The following is a 23,902-nucleotide window of genomic DNA, read 5'->3' on the forward strand; positions in this document are numbered from 1 at the left end:
CCTTCTCCCGCCCCTCCGCGCTTCAGTCTCCAGTCGCATGGGGCTGCCTACCCTCTTCCCCGCGCGCTCACAACGCGGCTACACAGCAGCCACCACTGGTGTGGGGAGAGTGGGGAGGCTAGCGTTGGTGCCTCTTGCCACATGTTCCCTCTCTAGGTCTGCCCGCTGTTGTTGCAGGGAACGGACTGCGCCTTGCGTGCCAGTGCGCTCCGCCATTCCCGCTCCCGACGTCCAAGAGTCATCGGCGCCGGAACAGATGGGCCTTCGGCACCGTGCGTAAAGGAGACGCAGATGCAGCAAGGAATAGAAAAAATTGGCGGTGGTTTAGCTCTCGTTAAACCTGGAGACACGCAATAGCTACAGCTGGCCGAGTGTAGCTTTATGTTGATTTGTAAAGTCTATCTTTCGCTGCTGCGTTTCGCTGAGCGTTCCTTCTTCATCTTCGTCCCACTTGACACGGCGCATGCGCACAGCTGTGGCAGCTCGATTTCGCCGGCGCGCCGCGCCGCTGGCAGGAGCAGCTGCGCCGCACCACATGGCTGGTGACGTGACTAACCACGTGAAAAACGACGTGATCAGCCACGGCGCCGCGTCACCGGCAGCTGCTCCACACCATGCGACCAACCACGTGACAGCGTGGCAGCACAGCCACAGGCTCGCGCGCAGCCACAGGCTGGCGGCGCTGCCACAGGGTTACGCGCCGCCACTTGGTGGCATCGCCTCCACGCTGAAGGCTTGAAATGCTACCGTCATTTAGCTATCGCTGATACCCGAGGGAAAGGGAAGTGTTTGTGAACAGTGCGGGAAAGTAGTGTGAAATTTGTGTGTGTAGTAAGTTCGATTATCTGAAAATTTGTTTCGTATTATTGCATAACTAAGATAACTACACTTAATTAGTGTGACACAGTTAATCTAGTCCTTTCGCGCGTCCCACTCGGTTCAACTACGAACGCCTTTTTGGGCTAGGTGGTAAGTGTTTATCTTTAAGTTATGGGGTGAAATACACAGACACAAGGAGAGCGCTCAGTACCGTGTACCTTCCTTCTTACTATGTGTGTTTGGCACCTTTGAGCAAAGATATATGTTTAAACCCTAGCATTTTTAAATATGTTTACTGAAATTTATTTTAAAACATCAAGCGATATGTTGGTGCGGTTTGTGCGATTGGATTTTACAGCAAGGTTGGCATCACTGCGTAAACGCAAAATTAAAAATCTTAATTACTAGACGGTTAAGTTTAAAAACCAAGTAACGTATTTCTGAAAAGGAGCAGGATTATATTATAATCAAGGCGGTGAATTGAAGGCCGCCTACATCGAAGGCGATTACGGTTTTAAACTTTCTGAATTGGCATTCTGGGTCAAAAATACTCTTCAAGTGGAATTGAGCTGGCTTTGCTGCGTTCTCCTTTTTTTTAAACTGGCGTTGCTCGCATTTTTAAATCAACAAATACCTGTGTAATATGCATTTTCTAGGTGATGAAGAAGTTGACGTTATTTCGGCAACCATACCACGCGCAGCGACGCCACTGTATATGGGCAACACGAGGAAGCAACTGAGCGAGCTTGAAAAACCGCATTTCTGACGGTCAATACTTGGAACCACTATGCCGATTTGCACGATTTTAATTGAGAGTTCACCTTCAATGCTGGCGGCTTTCTGTTTTGCCATATAATTTTTCGGCCTAGAGGAAAAAATAAAAAAGTAATTAGTTATACAAGTAATCGTCTCCTTGTATTGCACAATCCTGTTGACAATGCGCTTTTGTTTTATAGAAATCTCATGCTAAGGCCACGCCAAGTATCTGTCGCATTTTTTAAATAAAGATCTAAAAAGCATAAACAATCGCTCGGTATAGCAAAAATTTTAGTGAAAAAAAAAACGAAGTGTGAGACTTTTTTTCTTACTCGAGACGAGGAATTAAAATCAATATGTGGTTTTAAAGGAAATTCAGAAAGTCCCTGTGCTGCCTGCATTATTTCTACCCGGAATACAATTTGTCACCTATATTTTTTGTATTAAATCCCTTTCGTTTTTTTCTTACATCCGACACTGATTCAAGTTTGTTGACGGCGTTCTAGTGTTTTACTTTTCAGCTTACTTGAGACCATCCATCTTTCGCCCATATCTGATCGCCGTGTGTTAACTACTTTGTGGCAAAATGAGCGGTGGCGGGAGAACTCGCACCCATGACTAAGAAGGAGTAGTGCGTGCTGAACGCTGTCACGACAAGCTGAGGACATCATTATAATCATCATCATCATCACGACTAGCTGGCGTTATGAACTCAGCCTGCTGCGTGCACTTGCGTTCTTGCTGATTCCGCCGCTACAGAACGGCCCTCGTCGTCCAAACGCAGCATTGCCATTTGGCCATCGCGGTCTCGGCCTAGCCCGCGGTGTATACCATACGTATGGCTCTCCTTGGACGTGGTGAGCATCATCCTGCTTTCGACCCTAATTGCGTGCCGCCATCGCACCAGCACTAAGCCTACCGGAGCAGAGAACCACAACAACGGTGGCCATAGCGTTCGCTGCTCTCCCTAATCGCCTGGCGCCGGCGTTCTCCTCGTCCTGCCGCCATCGCCAGCAGCCGTATAAGGTAGGGGCCCGCACCGAGCCCGCTTTGTGGTCTTCTGGCAATAAGACGGGCGTCATGCTGCGTCCTCTTTGCAGGCCGTGACTCCAAGACATGGTCATGGTGCTCGGAATTCGGAACTTGTCCTGCCACCCGCGGCGAGAAGAGCCGTTGCTTCCAGGCGGGCTTGAGCCGCAGCCACCTGACGTGCCTCGGCGTGATCCTGGCAGGATCATGGCGGCGGTCGGCCCTTTCGTGGACCAGCAGCAGCTGCACGGTGTTCTTGCTGCCGCTGTAAGGGGTGGCACGCAACGTCTCGCGCTAAGAGGTGACCACATGGTTAACAGCCAAATGGAAGACCAAGGGGGGCGCAGCTTGTGTGGACGGGACACAGGTAAGCAAACTGCGGGCATCTGCTCGGAGGTAGTCAACACCACTAGAAAGCACTGCTCCAGTCTTTCAATTAATATTTTTTGTCACGCAAACGAGACTAACTGCAACATTCTTGTACAAAATTTTGGAAAAGTTGAAGATAGTAAGGTACTGTTATAAAAATATTGAAGGCAATGGCCCATTCTTCAATGCGTAGTAATATGTTTCTATTGACGTTTTTTTATCGCCAGTAATGGGCAATTGAGAATGGCATAAAAAAAATACTCTGGAACGTTTTTGGCGGTTGCAAAAACATTGATAGCAAAAAAAAAGTATGCGCGTCTGGCGCTTCGACTTCTGCGGATATTGATCATTATAATGATAGCTTACAACATATGAAAAACTGCGTTCATAAACTGTTCCTCTTTGAAATATGCCTTTGTCCAGTATTGCTGGATGTGGGTGGGCTATTTTTCCTTTCTGGGAAGAGGCGTAACATAGCAGTGCCTTCCGTAATGGAGCGTAAAAGTGTACGGGTTCTTTAATGCGGAATGATCGCGAACAAATAATTTCGCACTTAGATAAAAAGATTATCGTTTATTATCTATAAATATGCGAAAAAAAGGTATGCGCTTTGCACATAAAGAAACTTGGATGGGATGAACTCTAGCCAACGTTGTATATTGAGAAAAAAGTTGCCAATCAAATGAAACATCCACTTCACTGACTGGTTGGACAAATGGGAAAAGATAAACATACATGACTGAGGTTAACTCACGCATCGTAGTTTTTCCGTTTTAACGGGGCTTTAGAGAAAGCATTAAACCGAGCAGGAGTGCCTCTTTCGCCTGAAGACTGGTGCCAGAATATCATCGCGAAGTAGAGAATACAAGCTGACATGTTCTGAGCTTATGTTATGTGGTAGAAGGCATATGCGCTGGCTGATGATCATGATTATGACAATAATCTCAGTTACAATTGGGAGCTGTAGTTTAGGTTTTAATTTTTACTTTTATTCATTAAATTTTTTAGCGAATATTGTTTCTCATAAAAGAAATACCGGATTGTTTTTAGCTATATAAGGCACCCCTGCGCGCTCAAAAGGACGCATAGCTTCCCTTGGCTTGTTTCTAGGCAATGGGAGTTGATGTACGAGTAATTAATATAAAAACTGACGTACTGGATTAGAGGCTGTAGTATGAGATACTACATTGGTATCAAAAAAGTGGCAGCATAAAAGGTTGGTGGCCGGGTATTATGACAAAAACTAAAAAAGAAGTTTATTTCTAAAATCGAATTTGCTCAAAAACAGAAACGAGCAAAAAAGCAAAAGTTGAGCAGCGCAAATAGAGACATGCCTGGTTGTGCCGTGTGGAGCGACTCTACTTTCTTTCATGTAAATATGGCTTTTCCTAATTTTTATAAATGCAAGTGCATTTGCTGCTTTCCCAGACAATTTATTCATCATAGTAATACCTCCTTCATGGTTTACATAGCTGATGTTCACTTAGAAACTAGGAAGTCTGCAGATAACCAAGTGGTTGCCTTCACCGACAAACTAGTGCGCCATTCTGATTCGGTTCCAGAGCATTTCAAGTTTTTAATCGACAACGGCTAATCATGTCCCAGTGACTGTGCTTTTCGTTGCTGAACTTCCATCATTCTGGAGGCGATTTACGATGCTGCCTGATTTCACGAGGTCCTCAGAAGCTTTCGCGGCAACACGTACGCGATTCCGTATAACTGCTTCCTTGGTCTTGTCTCAGGTAAAACTGCAAGCCCTCTTCTTTGGCACCTGATACACCGCAGGCTGAGGAAGCATTCTATTTACCTTAAAACTTAATGGGCTGCACATAAATGAACTCTCGAAAACGCTACAGAGAATTTGATAAAATTCTTGCACTTAAATAAAAACAGTGATAGCATGACGGAGATTAAACTAATTAGGCAGCCTCACATATAGCATCCCGTGATGGGGTGTCAAGCAGATGGACTAATAATCAAAATGCCCTGGCTGCAAATCATTTACTAGGCTTGCTACTTGTGCCCTCTAGCGAAAATAAATTGAGCTCTGGGAGGCAATCAGGACTGGCTGTGGGTAGTCGGCGTTTGTGTGTCTATTTCGTCCCCGTTTTCCTCGAGCTGCAGCGTTTTTTTTTCAAGATGGATACATTCCAACTGGCCCAACTTCACTTCTTTTCCATAGTATAGTGGATGCTTCAAAGTGTAAGGCCGCAGATGGGTGAAACCACCGACATATTGTTCGCCGCTCTATAGCTCAACCTAGAGTATTTATTTTAACTTTGCTAAGCCAAAAGCGTATTCGTTTCTGCAAGTTAACTTTTTTCTGGAAACAGACCACCTGCGGGGTCCTTTTGTAGCGATAGCTACATTACGGTAAAATTTCTAGCCCTCAACGTGGCAGCGCCTTCGGGGTGGCGGCGCTAAAGCCCTACAATGAAGCAAAAGTAATGCAAAGCTTTGAACTTCCTGGCTTCCCTCGTCTCCTAGCGCTCCGCCGGATAATTGAGACTCCCATTGGCCGAGGTGACGTGGTCGCGTATTATCGTGCGCTTTCTTGCTCCGCAGCAGACGCCGTCGCCAATGTCGGACGTGGAATCGTGCTTTGCTTTCTTTCTGTGCAACAGGTTTTGTGGGAAGTGTTTTTCCATCTTTTACGGCGTCTACGCGTTGCGGCGATGCCGAGCTTCTTTTGCGCGTATGCATGCAAGAACCGAAGAGGCAGAGGGAAAATATTTTTCTGTAATTCCGTCCGGAAAAAGCAATGCTCTCGCCGAATTTTTTGGCTTCGTAAGATCGGCCAGGAAAACATTGACAATATGCTGGATCCAGGACGTTGTGAGGTGAGTGGCCGTTCTTCAGTTGTAAATCGTGGTTTTTTTTTCCGGTGATTTGGTGCGAAACGCGAGCAGCTGCAGTCTCTCTTCGCAGTAAATGCAGTTTGGCATAGTTGTAGATGATCTTGTTCGCTCGTAGGCTACGAAGGTGGTGCTTCTTGTTGTCTTATGCCCACCAAGCTACCTCTGCAGGCACAGCTTTGATGATGTGCGTATTTCGCGGTATGTCGGCGTGGTTGCAGTGAGACTCTTTCGCAGGCTCGACTAAAAAGTTACGCTTCATGTTGTTTTAGCTCCCATGTTTACGTTGCTCGCGTTGGAGGTCTAGCGTTCAGTTTGCGCACTGCTGCAAGAATTTTTGTCGCAGTTAGACTCCTTCTCTTACGAGCCCCAAACCAAAGAGGCGCTTGTCGCTGTTTAATAATAGCTGTATATGATGCTCGCATTATAGGTCTAGCTTTGATGTTGCGAGCATTGCTTGCCGTATTTGCGTCGTTACAGGTGGACTCCTTCGCTTACGAGTTCGATAGTGAAAGGGCGCTTCTCGCTGATTGAGCCTATGCTGTTCATGCTGCTCGCGGTGCATGTCTATCTTTCATGTTGGGCGCATCACTGGGCGTACTTATTTTGTTGCAGTTGGACTCAGTCCCTCATGAACTAGACGCCAAAGGGGTGGTTATCGTGGTTAAAGCCTCCGCTGTACATGCAGCTCGCGATTCAGGTCTAGCTTTCATGTTGCGCGCATTGCTGAGCGTATTTGTCAGGCAGGGCTCATACCAAAATCGGCCGTTACTGTGCACAGTAGCGCAACTATCGCTTGAATACTCGATATCCGCGAGGATCATAATTGAGAATGCAAGCGAGGACATCCGTTAGGCATAGTTGTAGACATTTTGGATTCAATGCCGTCGTCACTGCCGAGAATTCGCAGAATAATCACTCGGCGTGGAACTTTGTAACGGGGATAGATGGTGTCAAATGAATCACTAACGCAGGGGTGCGCGCATTAATGCTGACGAATTCCAACGTCCGACTTTTTCAACGACCTTTTGTGGGGCTTGCTACTGTGTTAACACTTGTGCATGTTTTTCATGTTATGGAAGATCGCGCTCTCCATATAGATTCCGTGCTTTGTATGGTTCCTCATAAGGTTGTGTCATACAAAATATTACTTTATTCGTCTTTGGATCACTTCACCGAAGACCAGTGTGAGAGCCATGTCCTTTGGAATTACAGTATAAAGAAATTAAGGCCGGATGCAGAACGCAAGCCTTTTTGTGCATCGAATGTGGCCCACACCCAGGAATGGGAATGCTCGGAACCTTAAACCACACGACGTACTACTTTGTAATCACGTGTTTGCTTGTTACCATAACAAACCTTGCAAGAACATATTTCTCATAACTGTCCGAAAGGATAGTTCATTAAAGCTGGTGAGGAGGTTTTAAAGGTTTGGTTTTGAGGGATTGACAATGTTTCAGCAGAAATATTGGAGACTTATTCCATTCTATTTTCTCCTATTTTCTTTTTGTTCTTTCAATTTTCACTTCAAGCAACTTCCTAAACGAACCAACGTGTTTGCTTCAGCGAAAACTGAGTAAATTCGAGTTTTGATTTCACAGCATTTCAGTTGGTTTTCTTTTGCACGCTACTTCAACAGAAAGCTATTACTTAACTGCGGGAGTCCAGGCTACTGCGCGTTAGGCTTGGAAATTACAAGAGGGGAGGCAATGTTCTCTTACAAGCCATTATTACATATGCTGACCCAAGACGATAATCACCTAAACAAGCAGCATTCGAATGACTCATGCGGTGCTGTAGCTGTTCTGGATAGAGCGTTTATATGCCTTTTTTGGCAGCTGTTAATCAACCCAAACTATTAACCCTACATCAAAACTCTGATCTCAACTGTGTTACTGTGCAAAACTCCAGGGCATCGTATTTGCCTATTTACTAACAAACCTACGTGTCTACCGTAAGTCGTATATTTTTTAACGGTAGGCTGCGAGGTGTGACCACCCACGTGACCACCCACAGCGCCGCGCCGCCGGCAGCTGCTCCGCACCACGTGACCAACCATGTGGCCACGTGGCGGTGGCGGTACCGCCACACTGAAGGCTCGAAAGGTACCGTAATGCAGCTATCGCTACAAAAAGTGCTCATCTTGTTCGCTGTTCTCTCATCGCTTCGCACTACGCTCTTACACCGGATGTTAGTTTCAGGCTTGCGTTGCATCTCTGACAGCACTAAACAGAGTGCCTGCTGTGTCTAGAAAGCCTAAAAGCAGCGGCTCTCATGTCGAAACCAGTGCCACAGAACCCCGCGAGTCGTGGCTGCAGTCATGACTTTCAGGGTTTAAATCACGGAATGAGTTGCCAATCAGCACCTGAGTCGTACAATGCACCACCTTTCACTAATATACGGACCACAGGAAGAGTAGATTGGAAGCGGATTTTGAGCACAGGCTCTGCGGTGCGTTTTGCCACCGTTACAGCCGCTCCTACGCTCGGAGAGGAAACGTATGAAAAGCGGTAAGGAGTGCATCCTCTCGGCGACCAACTTATTGGCCACAGCTATTACTTCTTAAGACTGAGCGCTTAGGGTGTAAACCGTTAGTGCGCAGCAAATGGTCCTGTTGGGTGCAGCCATTAGTTCGCCGATAGCAAAGTACGGATGCAACTGTCCTAGTAAATAGAGCAATTGCCAAAAAGAATATCATGATAGATTCTTGCTTCAAAGAGTAAAGCGCTGCCTCTTCTGTTGTCATAAACGATTCCCTAGGGATCTTCCATTAATATTTTCTATAAAGGTCCAGTATGCTTTTTTTCATCGAATTAATCCAGTTTTTGCACTGTGTGTCTTTACCTGCCCTTTATACCTCTATGTCTCCGACTCGTATCCTGCACGCGTACTGGTTTGCTAACTAGTCCTTTTCCGCAGCTCTGATTCATTAACCCATACCAGGAGATATTGGTATTCCGCCAACCTGCCTATCTTATAGCCATGTACTCTAAGCATTTGATCTGTGGGATCGTTAAATATCCTCAAACCTGCCTCAGTGGCGCTAAACATGGAGCATAGAACTTCTACAGAAGTATTAAACAGAGTCTGTAGGCCTTTCCGGTTATTAGCTAACAGTACAATACCGTCCGCGGGAGCGTGTTATGTCTGCGACCGTTCCGCCTAATTTGTACGAGAGGTTATAGCCTAAATTATTTCTTGTAACCATATTTCCTTATTTATCGCATAAATCATGAACAACAGCCATGGTTATTTTCAGCCCAGCCTTAGTCCTCTGTGTACCTCGACTGTGGTCGCACTTCTGTCATTTCTTGTGCTTTGTCGCTAGCTGTCGGTCTTAAACTCTTTAACGTGACAGCGTGAAGGGTCTTGTGTCGCATTAAAGCTGGCTGTGTTTGCCGTGGCGAAAAATTCCGATGGAAACAAAGAAATAATAAAATTCACGAACAAACCAAAGCATATTCGAATTTGACGCGAAATTTCTCAGGGAAGTTTCTGTAACCAAAGGAAAGTAATTGGGCTGAAAAGAAAATGCGGTTACCTAGAGTTTTGGTGGGAATCGAAGCCAAGGCTTCCGGACTGCGAGATGCGTGCGGACTACCCATAGGCTACGAACGCTCGTAGGCTCCAGCTGAATAAGCGCAGAGCTAGTGAGTGCGTTGAGGTCATTAACTTGGCGAACTGTCTTAGAGGTATGTACTAATGCGTACGTTAGTGGTTATGAGAGTGTTAATTATGATTTAAGCTTTTATGTGAGTCTTGAGTAGGCGATGCGAACGGGACCCGATAAGTTATCGCGTTCTACTCTTAAAGGCGAGTCATAAGCATCCCCTAATATGCCTGTTTTCAGGGCGGGAAACAAGCCTCTGTATTTTGTCTTCCTGAAAATAACCTGCATAGACTGCACTTCATACATCCAACATTGCTAGGCCTGCCCTACACTCTTCCGCAGTTAGTGCAGATATAGGGCCAAAAGAAACAATCTTAGAGAATGAAAACACGTCTTTTGAGCGGTGGTAGAGACTGCTTACCAGCAATTACCTGGAGAACTGACTGGAACTCATTCGACAGGTGCGTATGAAAGCTAACGAGAGGGGATCCGTGGAATAAGGACTGAACCCATAATCTCAAGAAACGCAAGAAAGTCTTTTATTTACAAAGTTTTTACAAAATTTTTTACAAAAGTTTTCCGTCCTCCTCCTCAAATAATTTTCAGCCACGCTTCCTTTCTGCTTAGACGAAGTTCATTAATTAGCTTGATTGGAATTTTGTGTATCCCTGGGGTGGCGCATTAAGGAATATTTCCCTCCGCGGTTTTTCAGTATAGATTGCTCAGTTTTAAAACTCCTTTCCGTCACGCTGTCCTGTGCTGTGTCTTTACTCAGTGAGATTACCCATTCTCGCTCCTAAATCATTCAAATATAACTGCAGTAAATATTTCACAGCAAAAAACATGGCAAAAATTTTAATTACGGATAGGGGACCACTTCAACTGGTGAACCGGAAGAAATCTGTAAATGCAACAATGGTTACATTCGATCGAGCCGCTATGGTATAATGTTCACGCTCATCTGTGTCGTAGCCCATCTACACGCCGTCTGGCGGAAATACTGCCGGTCCTAGCGGGCCTAAATGTCTGCGTGGCGCGCAACCATGCGGGCCTATAGGACGTGCTGTGTAGACCCAGGAGCAAGAACGCGCCTTCCTGAGAGTTCAGAGAGACGTCTTCTATTGATTCACTCTTTCTACAAATGAAATCATCTACTACCGATAGGACAAATAGCACTTTTTCTGTGCAGTCAGGTCGGAATGAAAGGCGAACACGCTTATGCCATACTTCACTACTTTGCCGCGATATGCTCTTTCCAACGGGTGCATGAATGTATACTTTGGTACAACCTTTACCCAGAAATATGAATGACACCCCTTGTAAACAGAAGCCAACTGCAAAAAGGCAAACCGTTTGCTTTGCTCATATGTGATATTCGCGTTTGATTCCGGCCAGACAGTACATTTCCTTCGCTGCTCTTTCTTTGTTTGGTGTACACAAATACAAGTGCAAGGGAACATGGAAAACAATATTGACTGTGTACTTATACAAACCTTTCATCACACTTAAATACTCATAAAAAACTAGCACGTAAGGAAGCACAGAATGCAACGACTTACCTGAAACAACCATATTCCACTCCTGGCATGTGGTATGAAGCTTTAACTGGGCCACCGCCACAACTGATGATGGAACGCCGGGTACGCGGCCTATGTATGAAGCACGGAAGGTGTTCGTGTAGACCACTCGAGAGTTATCGCATGTATTACTATTTTCGCGAAACATATTGCTGATTTAATGTCACGCATCCGCAGAAGGCCATTTGTGAGCTTACGCGTACAAAACGTGAATCACAACTGGCCTCGGATATCTACTATATAAAGCAGACCATTTTGTGACACCTGGGAGGACTTGCAAGATGTTTACTAAGTACTGCTATGTAGCCATAATTTGAAAACGTTGCTGCGAGTTGTAACGAGAATAAATAGGTGCATTCCTTGGGCGGTCTGGATTGCAGGGAAAGTATGTAAATTGGAGGGGAAATATGTTAAGATCCTGTGCGGTGCAGCAATCATAGTGATTGGCAATATCAGGCCCTCGCCAAAAGGGATGATGCGCTGAAAAGCATACACGTATACCCTATTTTTAATATGCTAGACTAAAGTTTAGTCTGGAAGCGTGGACGGCGCCACTTCCTTCTTGCTACGTTACCCGCAAGGCAGGGCAGAAAATCAGACACGTTGATGTTCATCCTGGACAGCATTGGATCTCAGAGTACCACTATCGCTGCTGAAGTTCCAAGTGAAAAGTTTGCTTTAGAAAATACTTCATGAATTTCTTCAAATATCTTGCAGAAAACACAATAAATTGCAACATGAACTCTGCCGACGCAAGGATTCTTGCCCACTGATTTAAAAGCAGGCAGGTTTAATCTGAGAATTTTTGAGACACTTATTATTATGGCTTTCATTAACCTGCGCAGATTAAGAAAACTATGCATAATATAAACGTTCTGAAATTAGTGGGAGCTTTTAAGCTAACATCACTTCTGTGGTATAGCATATCATAGCCATATATAGCCATGGTATAGCATATCAAATGTGGAAGCAACCGCAATGTGATCTTTACTGTCATGTGATGGACAGTTAGTCGAGATACTCGCAAACTCATTGTATTTATTCGTTGAGTTCCTTTTTAACGTTATATTACTTCTTCATTTTTCGCCTCAGCATTCTGTGCTCCTAACGACCACCGCGCAATAAAGTGTGATTCTCCGCTGAACTTTTTCGGCTGCTAGTACATATTTTTCGTTCCTTTGCTTTGCCACTCTAACAGTGTAAGGACTGAGGTGTTGCTTACCACTTTTAAAAAGAAAGTAAAGAGAAATGGACAAAAATAAAAGAATCCTCTCATAATTGCCACTAACAGTGCTACAGATGTCCTCGGAAAACTTAAAAGACTTCGTGAAAAAGTGGTTTTCCGTTTGGGATACCAAAACAAACGCTTCTTAAATTGCGCTGTTGCGAACGCATTTCTCCTAGCTCTTCATCTCGGCCATAGGAACAAGCTGTCTTCGGGCGCATCTGCCAGTCGAAAGGATGCCATCAGGCAGCCTGGCGATACTCCGTGGCGTGCTTGGGCCCCGGGAGAGGCTGCTGAAATAACCCCACGTGGTTCTAACCGTGGACAGCGTGTTCAGCATGCGGCTCGTGCCTGGGTTAAGGGCATGGAACTGCACCTCCTGGGGTGCTCATTACTCCTTGGCAGTGAAGGTGGAGCACCTGACAGGGACGGGTGAAAAGACTTCTTCGTCTAAATACCATCCTTGGCTGCTGCTGGAGCTGGGCATGGCAAGGATTTACCCTGACATTTTATGCTGTATTAGCATTTTTATTGATTTCGTTACCATCAGCCTATATAAGACACTGAGTAAAGATAAAATAAAATGCGAAATTATTAAGCGACCATGATGCGAATGGCCTCTTTGATAGTAGAAAAAATGGCGGTGGTTTAGCTCTGGTTAAACCTGGAGGTACCCGATAGCTACAGCTGGCCGAATGAAACTTGCTCAGTTGAACTGCAAAGTCAGTCTTTCGCCGCTCCGTTTCTCTGGGCGTACCTTCTTCACCTTCCGCCACTTGACACGGCGCATGCGCATAGCTGTGGCAGCTCAGTTTCGGCAGCGCGGCGCGCCGCCGAAAGCAGCAGCTACTCTGCACGACGTTGCTGACCACGTGACCAAACAGGTGACAAAGCACGTGATCAGTGACGGCGCCGCGCCGCCGGCAGCTGTTTCGCACCACGTGACCAACCACGTGACAGCGCGGCGGCGCAGCCACGGGGTGGCGGTGCAGCTACAGGTTGGCGGCGCCGCTACGCTGAAGGCTCGAAATTCTACTAAACGTAGCTATCGCTACAAAAATGATTCGGGAAGCTGGTTTCACTCCATCCTGTTCTGATGATGCTGGGCCGTAATTTGAAGTTGCGGTCATTTAAATGCGTAACAGTGCATCTCAGGATAAAGGCTATTGATGGAGAACAATAATTGATGAAGAATAGCAAAACATGTTTGTTTACGGCACATTAAAGATCGTGCCAGTCCTGTCTGAGTTTTGAGTTTTTCGTCCTCATTTCCCACTGCCTCCCCTGGCCATGAACAGGCCAACAAGCAGAAACTGAAACTTCATATTAAAACTCTAGTGCGGAAACATCTCCTCCGTTTAATGTTATATTTTACGTTCCATAGGAATAATGGAAGGAGCCTGGGAAATTAAAATGAATGTGACCCTATTCTGAAGGTCGGTAATGTTTGCGCCAGGGGCCGTACACCGAAGTGCTCGCTCTGCGTTGGAACAGAGAATTGCCCGAGATAATGTTTGCAGGCACGAAATGTTTTAGTGTTGTTACATTGTGACGTTTTTACTCCATTCAAGTGTATGGTGTGAACTGAAATCAATTGCCATGTGCACAAGCCTTCGTAGGTTGTATTATGCTTTTCTCAGTGCTTTCATTACTGCACGAGCTTTGCGCATGCATGAAGGCATAGAAAAGAGAGTTACTCCTTAATGCCACTGAATTGGTGTAATTGAGATAGGGTTTCCTCCTTTATTTAAGCTTGCTGTAAATTTCACAGCGGTTTGAGGAATAGGAATAGTTGGCACAAAATCATTGCACGATGCAGATTGCTATAGCTGAGCAAATATCTTCTACTTGAGCATTCTTGTTTTGGGCAAGATCAAGTTGAACGGTTCGTAGATGACTAAAGTGCAAGCCAAAATGTTTGAGGGCAAGTGAAACCCAAGGAATAAACAGATTCAAACAAGTAACGCTAAAAATTAGGCAGCCAAGAATAAGCCATGGAAGAATGCTGAAATTGACAATGGAAGAAAATGCAGCAGTTAAGAATGATGCGTGTGGCACCGTTAAGATTATTCTCAAATTTGAAAGTATGGTTTCCCTCGAAGCTGTGGCCCAGTAAATTTTGAATACATGGAGCCAAAATACATGCGCTTTCAAGACGTTTGCAAGCAAAGTATTTTCTGCAGTGCCCGCAACTCGTCAAAAGCGCCAAAAATTTGTCGGCACACAGTGCTGTGGGTAAGTGTTTTCGAAATAGTAGGAACTGTTATGGATATTAATTACGGTGAGCTACAGGTCTCTCAATAATTAAGGAGCCTAAGAAAAATAGGAACAAAAGTATTAAACATGTGTTAACACGCCTGCTACTTAGCACGTCATCGCTGTATTCTGAATTACTACATTAATGAAAATGATATTGCCGAAAAAAGCGCTCTTCAAACTCAAAAATCCCATTTTCAAAAATTGTGTAAATTCTTAGGTAAAGCACCCTGGATAGCTATACTGCTATATGGGCCATTTTTTCTGAAAGTATTTTTCTGACGTGAGTCTCAGAACGATTTCATGATTTTATAGAAATTTACAAGTGGCAGGCGTAAGCAAGCAAGTCATATGTGTAAGTGGGGGCAATGGAGAAGGAAGTCTCATTCACAGATTCTTTCCTGGGTTGATTTCTCGCAGCACTCTCGTGTTCTGGGATACCCATGTATTAATTAAGAACTCAACTTGTGGTATTACACGTGTAGCGCGATGCCAATAGGGGACAAAAGTGTTGCCTGGCGTGGCGCACCAGCTGTGTTTGATATATAGATAGATGCCTCAGATCAAAACTCTGAGTGGGATAGCTACGAGTACGAGGCCTACTTCAAAAAGCATCCTCTAGGTCTCGGCTGCCTCTAATTGCGCTGACTGAGTTGAGGAAAGGGAAGTGGTTTTCTTAGTCAAGCAGCGCTAAAAATGTGCAACACAATGAATATTACAGGCCAATGGCCACCTCCAAGTTACTAATATATACATGCATGGTGACTGCAGTGTGTAGAAACATTATTGATTATAGATCCTTAAAAAAGCGACATCAAAACTATCACCACGCTTTGCGTCTGCCTAGCCGCATGACGCCACTGCAAAAGTGCGCTCCGTGTATCGCATTCCGCAAATATAACTTGCGCTCGAGCAGGTGGTTCGACCTGTATTGACGTCGCGGGCATTTGACCACTGAGGACCAGACCATGACATGCTGCTTGCAGGGCACCCGCTATTGTCAGCAGACGCAAGCACTCCGTCCGGTGTCGTCTTGGACCCAGCAATCAACGCTCCGCGGCGCTAATGTCAGTCCTTAGCACGCACTCGCGCATTTGTGTGAAAGTGAAACTGAAATAGGTTGCGAAGATCAAGCGCAACGAAGGACAGCGCACAGAAGAAGGGTCGACGGGGACAAAGGCTCCCGGGGTCCATGTCCTGGGGAAGCACATATCCCGTCGTCCCTTCTTCTGCGTTGTTTCCTTTGTTGCGCTTCATCTTCACAAGCTATGCACCAATTCATCCAGCAATGTATTGTGAGAAATTGGTTTCCTCTAGAATTTGAGAAGGTTCAAAGATATTAATTTATGAGCTGCCACATAAAGCATCTCGAGTGTTTTGCGCTGGCGCTTAAATGGGGGCTTAATCGTCCTTTAAAGCCACGCCAATATTCAGACATTTTGTTATTGCGTCGTGGAACTGGAATTTTCTTATTACTTGAATAGTTACTGTAGCATAGATAATCATGTAATCCAAAAGATATTACAACATAAGTACTTAGGCCCTATGTTGACCCTGATCTTAGCTGGAACACCCACACAGATCTTGTGAGCTCGAAAGCTCGAAAGGTACTATAGAGCCTTAGGCGGAATATATATCACGCCACCCCTGAAGTAAAATATCTGCCTTATAAAAACATTGATTAGACGTATCACAGAATACGCAAAGCTTGTTCGAGACCCATACACGAAATATATTGTTCAAAGCTTGAAAACCGCCACGACTTGCTGCAAGGTATATATTTCATAAATATCGACAATTTACCTCACTTTCCGGTCTGTTTCACAGACTGGTCTTCCGTCATTGAAGTCGAAACAAAGCACGAAAGGCTAAAATACCTGCTTCTAATTTTGCATAATCCGTTTAATATCAACATAAATCTGATTTTTCAAAAAATTCGGTCGAACAAGACATCACAGAATCCTGATTCTATATTTATTCCAGCTCCGCCTTTAGCACTGGTTGTTTTAAGCATGTTTTTGACCAAGGGGTAAAAATGAGCGGAATTCGCTACCTTACGCTGTTGTACACTGTACGTCCGCGAAGCATTCATAAAAAGCCTCATCGGAGTTCTTGTTTTTGTCAGCCAATCAGTTTTTCACCTCATTGCTTCCTTTATTCCTTGGGCCGGCAGTGAGAATCTCAAAGTACGAAAAAAAAGTTGATTCATGCGGTCGGACATCTCCCAAAATACCGAAAGCATGTCACTGATCCCTACATTTAAGACTCAAAATAAAGTTCACTCTGAGTCACTCACATGTGCTTGCTTTCAATATCTGTGTGTTTTAGAACAAATATTCAAGATAATCCCGATTACTTCGAGGAACTGACCGCTAGGATCAGCTGTTGGTGTCACGACAAAGACATCAACACATTTTCAGCGACAAGAAAAAGAAAAAAACAGATTAAGAACTGGTAATGGAACAAGAAGAGACGCAAACAGTCGCAATATCCTCTTCTGCTAAGAAGGTATACCTGGAAGAGCTCTAAGAGGTCGAGGGCCGTTTTGCGACAAGAAACTGCTAGTGAACATGCTGAGGAACATGAAGCAAGGAAAGAACACTGATGTTAAGAGAGGACGCGATGTTTAGAAGCGCCTTTGAAGCGAGAGACGGTAAAAAAAGGGATTTGTCTTGCTAAGATATAATCCTGAATCGAGGAATGAAGCTAGTTGGAACCTCTAGACTACGGAGCCAGTGTACTTGTGATTACAGAAAACAAATTCTCAGGCCAGGCACCCCGAACGGAAGATAAAAGACGCTGCGAACGGCACCTTTTCTTGAGCTCTTGCTTGTTTCTAAATATTTTCTGTTTATCTCGTTTTTGTGGCGAGCACGCCATCCAAGGCGGTGGAGTATGGCCGCCGTCTCTTCCTGCCTGCCGTGGGTAGCAGTGTGGTCCTAGAAAGTAAATGTGGTTCCCTGATGAATGTCCTTGTTCGAGGTGCCGGGGACATCGAGTTCCCAGAGATGGATGACATGGAGTATGATCTTTGCTATCTTCATTGAAGGTGAGTCGGCGCCTGAGAAGGAAGTACTGCGAGACATCGTAAGATAGTAGGCACAGTGTGACTACAAAGCGGCCTAACCAGCTCAGTTCGGGCACGTTGAGAGTTAACGAGGCTAGTGTGAGTTGCTCAACCGCCCACATACACGATTTCATACACGCCTGCCAAATATAAGGATAATAATATTTACATCAACCAGCAGGCTCTCACTCACGCCCTTGAACGGCTGATTCCTGGCTAAGTCAAAGATGTGCGCATTAATGCGAGAAGGAATATCCTGTCCGCTGACGCAGAAACTAGGGCACCCTGGACAAGTTGACCGGTTTGACAGAGCTTGGCAACATGCGAGTGCGGTCGTTCTTTGCTCATGGCCTTAACACTACTGCGGGCATGTTTTTTGAAGTTAACAGCGTGAGAAATGATATGGACTTGGTGCACCTATGGTCTTGTACTGTTTGCACTGACATACACCAGTTAGGGCAATGGAGGTTGAGAAAGTAGTGTTTCAAGGCCCCTGTTTACCGTCGCACGTGATGGTTGGATTTGTAAGGCATCCAGTGCGCCTTTATGTATCCCGCCCTCTGCAGTGCAGTAAATGTCAGAAGCTGACGCACATGAGCGCTGCATGCACGAGAAAGAAAACCTGGCTGCGTTCGGTGGAGATTACAACGGACCCGCGTGCAGAATTGAAGTGGCCGAATGTGCAATGTACCGAGGACCTCCTAAGGCAACCTCAAGAGAGTGTCCGAAGGTAAATACACAGATGAAGGTTTCAAACAAATGGTGAGAAATAATTGTCCTCACAGAGAAGCAGCAAATGCAGTTCATAGCTTGAGAAAGGGCACAGGGAACCGGCAGATGAGCTCGAATAGAGCAGAAGAAGCGGCAACACATCAGCAGGAACAAGCACTCTCGGCTGCGCAGAAGCCACCAGCGGCACCTGCACAAGTGCCACATATTCCGTCCACACAGGAGGATTCAGCAACATGGCCACCTCTTCGTACGCGTACAGTAATCTATGAGGCGCGTCAGCCAATGTGTCCGCCGGTTGTGTCCGCCGCAGATGACTGAATCATTGCTGGTGTAGACATGCTCGTTGCTAGGAATGCTCTCCGAATTTTAGGCGCTGCAGGGCAGGTCCTTGAAACTCATTATTAGAAGATATCAAAAAGGTCCTACTGCCCTCACCACCATCACTACAGAAGAAAATTTCTTGATACGCAGTATTTCGATAGAATGCTCGAGGTCTGCAAAGCAACTTAGCGGACAGAAGGGCGAGGCTACTCCAGTACCAGTTTCCGGTGCTTTTATTATGTGAGTCGAATATCGCCCCTCCTTTTCGCATGTCCGGATATAAGCAATTTCTATCCGAAGTGGCACACCCAAGCAAGGTTGTAATATGCATGCACCGCGACCTGAATTTCGTTCAGCACCCACTTCCTGGAGGCAGCAAAAACGGGTATATCAGTGCAACTAAATATGAATGGACACACATCCTCTATTATCGGTGCTTAAACCTCGCTGAGGAGTAGATTTCACCCAACGCGAGTACAATCGTTTCTGGACAGCACTTCACGGCCCCCTATTATAGTCGGAAATTTCAATGCGCAACACCATTGCTGGGAAGCGCCGTAACGACCACTCGTGGTTAGGAGATTCCCAAAATCTTGGATAATGCAGGTCTTGTTATTCTCAATTACGGGACGGGGACCTTTTGCGCGGAACTGCCTGCAGCAGCTGTCGGAACCTGGTATTAGTATCGAGGCGTCTTTTTTTACCGCATATCTTGGTGTGCTAATATCTAAACGTACGGCAGTTACCGCACACCAATATACTATCGTGAACAAAAAGATTTACACTTTTTTTAGCGCATTGAAATTTGCGCACAAAGTTGTTGGTGGGATGGCAATATCACACTTTTTACACAATAGCAAGTAATATTTATCATCATATTACGCGACAGTTCTCACAGGAAATCTATTGAGGAACTGCTTTCTGACCAGTGTGAACGTATCGGCCATTATGTGTTTTTGTTTATTACAAAATGACGCAACAATTTTAAGAATGCCTTTTCACAATAATCTAATGCATCAGTACTTCACACGCAAGCCTGCTCCGGCGATCACCTATTGATCCCGCCGAAGCGCGGAGTCCAGAAAGCTGCCAGTGTACGTGTAGCCAGGGGTCCTACTCTTGCAGCAGCTTCTCGAAGAATGTGCTAGGCGTTGGGGGCTTTTATTTTGCTCAGACGGCGGACGACGCTTATCCAAATGTAGTCAATTGAAATGACCTCGGTAGGTTGGTTTGACAAATCCATAAGGTACACCCTCTCTTCCCCATTCAATCTTTCACAAGCGTAGAAAAGTGCTTCAGGTCGTAATTATTTAAATATAATTTTGAAATCCCAGTTGTGTGCATGTCTATGGAAGCGTAGTCTTTTAAACGTCATCGCTCATGGTACCTTGAATAAACTCAAGAGACAAACTCCACCAGCGGAGAATCAGCCATGTGCCCTTTTGTTCCCACCCCTGTGGTTCAAAGTGTTAAGCTGACAACGAGGTCCATATAATTAGAACTGAATCTCATCCTTCCCGCACGACAAGAGCTTCGATTCATCTGATTAGATTCATCTAATTTAGTAACATTTGTTACTTATTCACACCGGTGTTCCTTTAACTACATAATTCTGGAAGCCCTGTTCTTTTCAAAGGTGTGGGTTTCGAGCTGCGCAGCTGTAGTTTAACTCAGTACATTGTACATGAGGTCTCATAGACTATGGAGTTACTGTAGAGCCTGATAACAGAGTAAAATCTTCGGAAATGTCGATAACTGTCAATGTAGAGTTTTTTAGATCGCGCGAACAATGCCTTTCTAAACAACTTGGTTGGTCGATATAGCGTGGCGCTTGCGAAGATTGAGCAACCAAACTTCCTCTACCGCAGTTGTGGCCTTGTGGTTGAGCATCCTCCTAGCATGCGGGAGTTGCGAGGTTCGATCCCCAGTGCCGCCGGATATCCACCGGTGATAAAATGGGTAAAACTTTCCCTTGTCCTGGTGCTCGGCTTAATCAGGGTGAAATGCTTTGGAAATGGGTCTTTGACCCCACCTTGAGTAAACGAAAATACCCTGTTCCATGGCGCTATTTGGGCGCAGAGGCCCTTGCGCCATAAAACTTCACTATCATCATCGCCAAACTTCCTCTGAGCCTGTACCTCTCCAATACTTGTGAATGCGTAGAATGCGCTATTCTGAAATCCAGTGATATCTGTTGGTGTTTCACCACTTAGTTGCTGCCGCAAATAACTGCTATTTGAGGTGTCCTCATGGCGTTATGTTAACCTCGTACTCAACCAATTGCTTACAAAAACGTGCTGGAAATGTAACCGGAGTATATGCGAAGTGGATGTGGCAATAAGTTAATATTAATTTAGAACAGATGGTAAGCGAATACAGTGAGAAACGTTCATGAAAGGACAAAAATAGAAAATGATCATGGAAAGAGGCAGCGCGAAGCAACAAGCACGAAAGATAGACACGAGAGCGCAGGACAAGCGCTGAACTACCAACTATAATTTGGTAGTTCCATGATGATTAACCAACTAGCCTGCACCAAGATATTAATGCAAAACGAACTGAAGACAAACAGTAACACCCCAAAAACACCAGACGGAAGAAGAGTTAAGCATTCCATAATAATGTATTCAGAAATAGCAGATAGGTGTTTTCTATCTGTGATATTTTGAAGTTATCTGAACAAATTGAAAATATCATACTCTTCTGTTCACAAATGTATGTGCAGCTTTGCTGGCTTGGCCGTCTTCTGCGTGCCAAAGCGCGTTGCACTGAGTGGAATACTTTCCGTAGAGTTTTAGAAACGACCTGCGAGTTCCTCACTGCCCCAGAGGGTGTAGAGCAGATCATAAATACAGCAATGGAAGAGACATCGCGTAGCGCCTCAACACCGAAATCCTCAACACCATTAGATGTGCTCTGTTCGCAGCTACTTGGGAATCGGTTATGTATGGAATGAAAATACCGCAGGGTAAAAGATGCCTCAGATCTACGGGCTCTCGACGCGTGCACAAAGGCGTGTCATTCGAGCACTGCCGTTCATTCCCCAGCAGCAACACCTTTTCTGTGCATTGACACTTTTGCACAACCGGACAGATATTGAAGTTGCTGAGGAGTTCGCTCGCTAAAAGCTAGAAGCACATCTGTAGTCCCGCAGCGTCGCCCTGGTCCTTCTACCGTGGTTGATTATCTTCAAGTTCCATTCGGGCTGCACGTACTCAAAGCAGCGATTTCTACCTGTAAGCCATCTTGTTCCCTAGGGCCAGATAAAATTATATACAGTGCACATCAACACCTGGGGACAAAAACAGAAGAATAATATAACAGTAATTTAACATCCTACCTTCCTGTAGCTCTGGCAAGATGCACTGGGAAAACAATTGAAAACGTGATATTAACGAGTCTTGAATGGTTCCTTCAAAAATTCAGCATAGACACAGACGCAATGACAGGATTTCGCTTAGCCCTATCTGTTATCGACTGTGTAATAAATCTGGTGTCGACGGTAGAACACGAGAAACGCCGCCACAGGCTGACCGCTGCTCTCTTCCTCGACAAGAAGCGCGCATTCGACATTCTTCAGCACTATGCAATTTTAATGCACTCGCAAAATGCGGAACAGGCAGACGTGTACATATATGGATTGCAAGTTATATGAGGAACCGGGCAGTCTACATGATGACTGATGAAGGTGACATGTTAGATCATCCTGTCACGTTTGGTATCCCTCATGGAAGAGTGATTAGTCCAACATTATTTAATATCGTGATAATCGGGCTAATCAGAGAACTACCAAAGACAGTTTCGGTATCTGCATACGCAGACGACATCTGCGTATGGGTATCAAATGTCACGCGTCCCCAAGTGCAAGCGAGATTGCAGCTTCCTGCGTCCTTTGTTTCTGCGTACTTGTGTTGTCAGGGACTCGAACTATAGCTAGCTAAAAGCGTCATTCTAGCTTTTACAGGAAAGTTGATGGCGTAGTACCCGTCACAATTGACTGTCAAGCCATTGCATACGTGACACATCATAAATTCTTAGCTGTTCCTGTAGAGCGTTACCTGTCCTTTGAGAAGTATGTCTCTTTGCTAAAAAACAAACAATCAAGCTGGAAAGTTTTACAAGCATTGTAAGATTTGTAGCTGGGAAATGCTGGAGCCCGTCTGAGTGATCTTCACTTCCCATGTTCCAAGCGCTGGAGGTTGGTTATCTGAGATACAGCGCGCCGGTTCTTCAGAGGATAAGACTGTCTGCCCAGCGAATACTCAGGCTCAACCTTTAAAACTGTGCTTGGGAATAACAGGAGTGCTTCGACATGGGGCACCTTTCAGGAGACCCGCGCCTGGCCAGCCCTAATTATTTCCTAGAGAAGCCACTACGAGTGCATTTGCGGCACCTAACGAGGCATACCAAAACCCGTGGCCAATATTAGTAGTGCGTGTCCAGACCCAGCGAACTGGAAAGCCATAAGGATGTAGCACAATTTGATGCCTACAAGCTATACGCCCCACCAGATTGTGGAGGTCTCACTATAGAATTTTCTAAATTTCAATGTACGTGAAAATATTCCAGGAATACCAAAAAAGTCACACATCGCGACTGTTCGACTGAAGCTATTTGCGTTATCATATGTCTACTCCACGTGTGGTGTTTCAGAAGATTTTTTTTCAACGGATCAGTGTGTAACACCTCTTCAGCAGCAGCAATTATTGTGCGACTCAAGACCGCCACGGCAAATCATCAAATTATAAATGAAACCACGCACATGTGAGCAGATAATCGGGTAAGTTGTGGCTTTGCTTGCTGAGGCCTTCCAGAGTAATCACACCATCAGGCTTTAGTGGATATGCAGCCATTTCGGTGAAACGGGAATGAGAGCGCAGATGCGGAAGCTAAACTGGCTCATGCTGATCAGTCTTCCAATAAAATCTCGTTCGCGAGAAATGACGTAGCAGCTTTACTGGCTCATTCAATGCAGGTTGCAATGCAATTGCACGGAAATGATGTTATATCCACCAGGAGGATAGCATCTCTCTGATGTTGGTTCGCGACTTGACCTATCATCAAATTTTATGCGACGTCAAGGAACTCTGTTCCATCGGTTACGGCTTGGTGTCACGTACATCAACACCTACCTCACAAGATCGGTGCTGCAGCTAACCCGACCTGCATAAAAGGCAACAATGGAAAGGCAATTATTATATTATCTGAAAGTGCCTTCACTCCACTGATGCGAAGAGGGCCTTGGAAAATACTCTCAGACTGTAGGACAGTCGCTTTCTCTCCGAT

Source organism: Amblyomma americanum, chromosome 1 (assembly GCF_052857255.1).
Source record: "Amblyomma americanum isolate KBUSLIRL-KWMA chromosome 1, ASM5285725v1, whole genome shotgun sequence".
NCBI classification, from domain to species: Eukaryota; Metazoa; Arthropoda; class Arachnida; order Ixodida; family Ixodidae; genus Amblyomma; species Amblyomma americanum.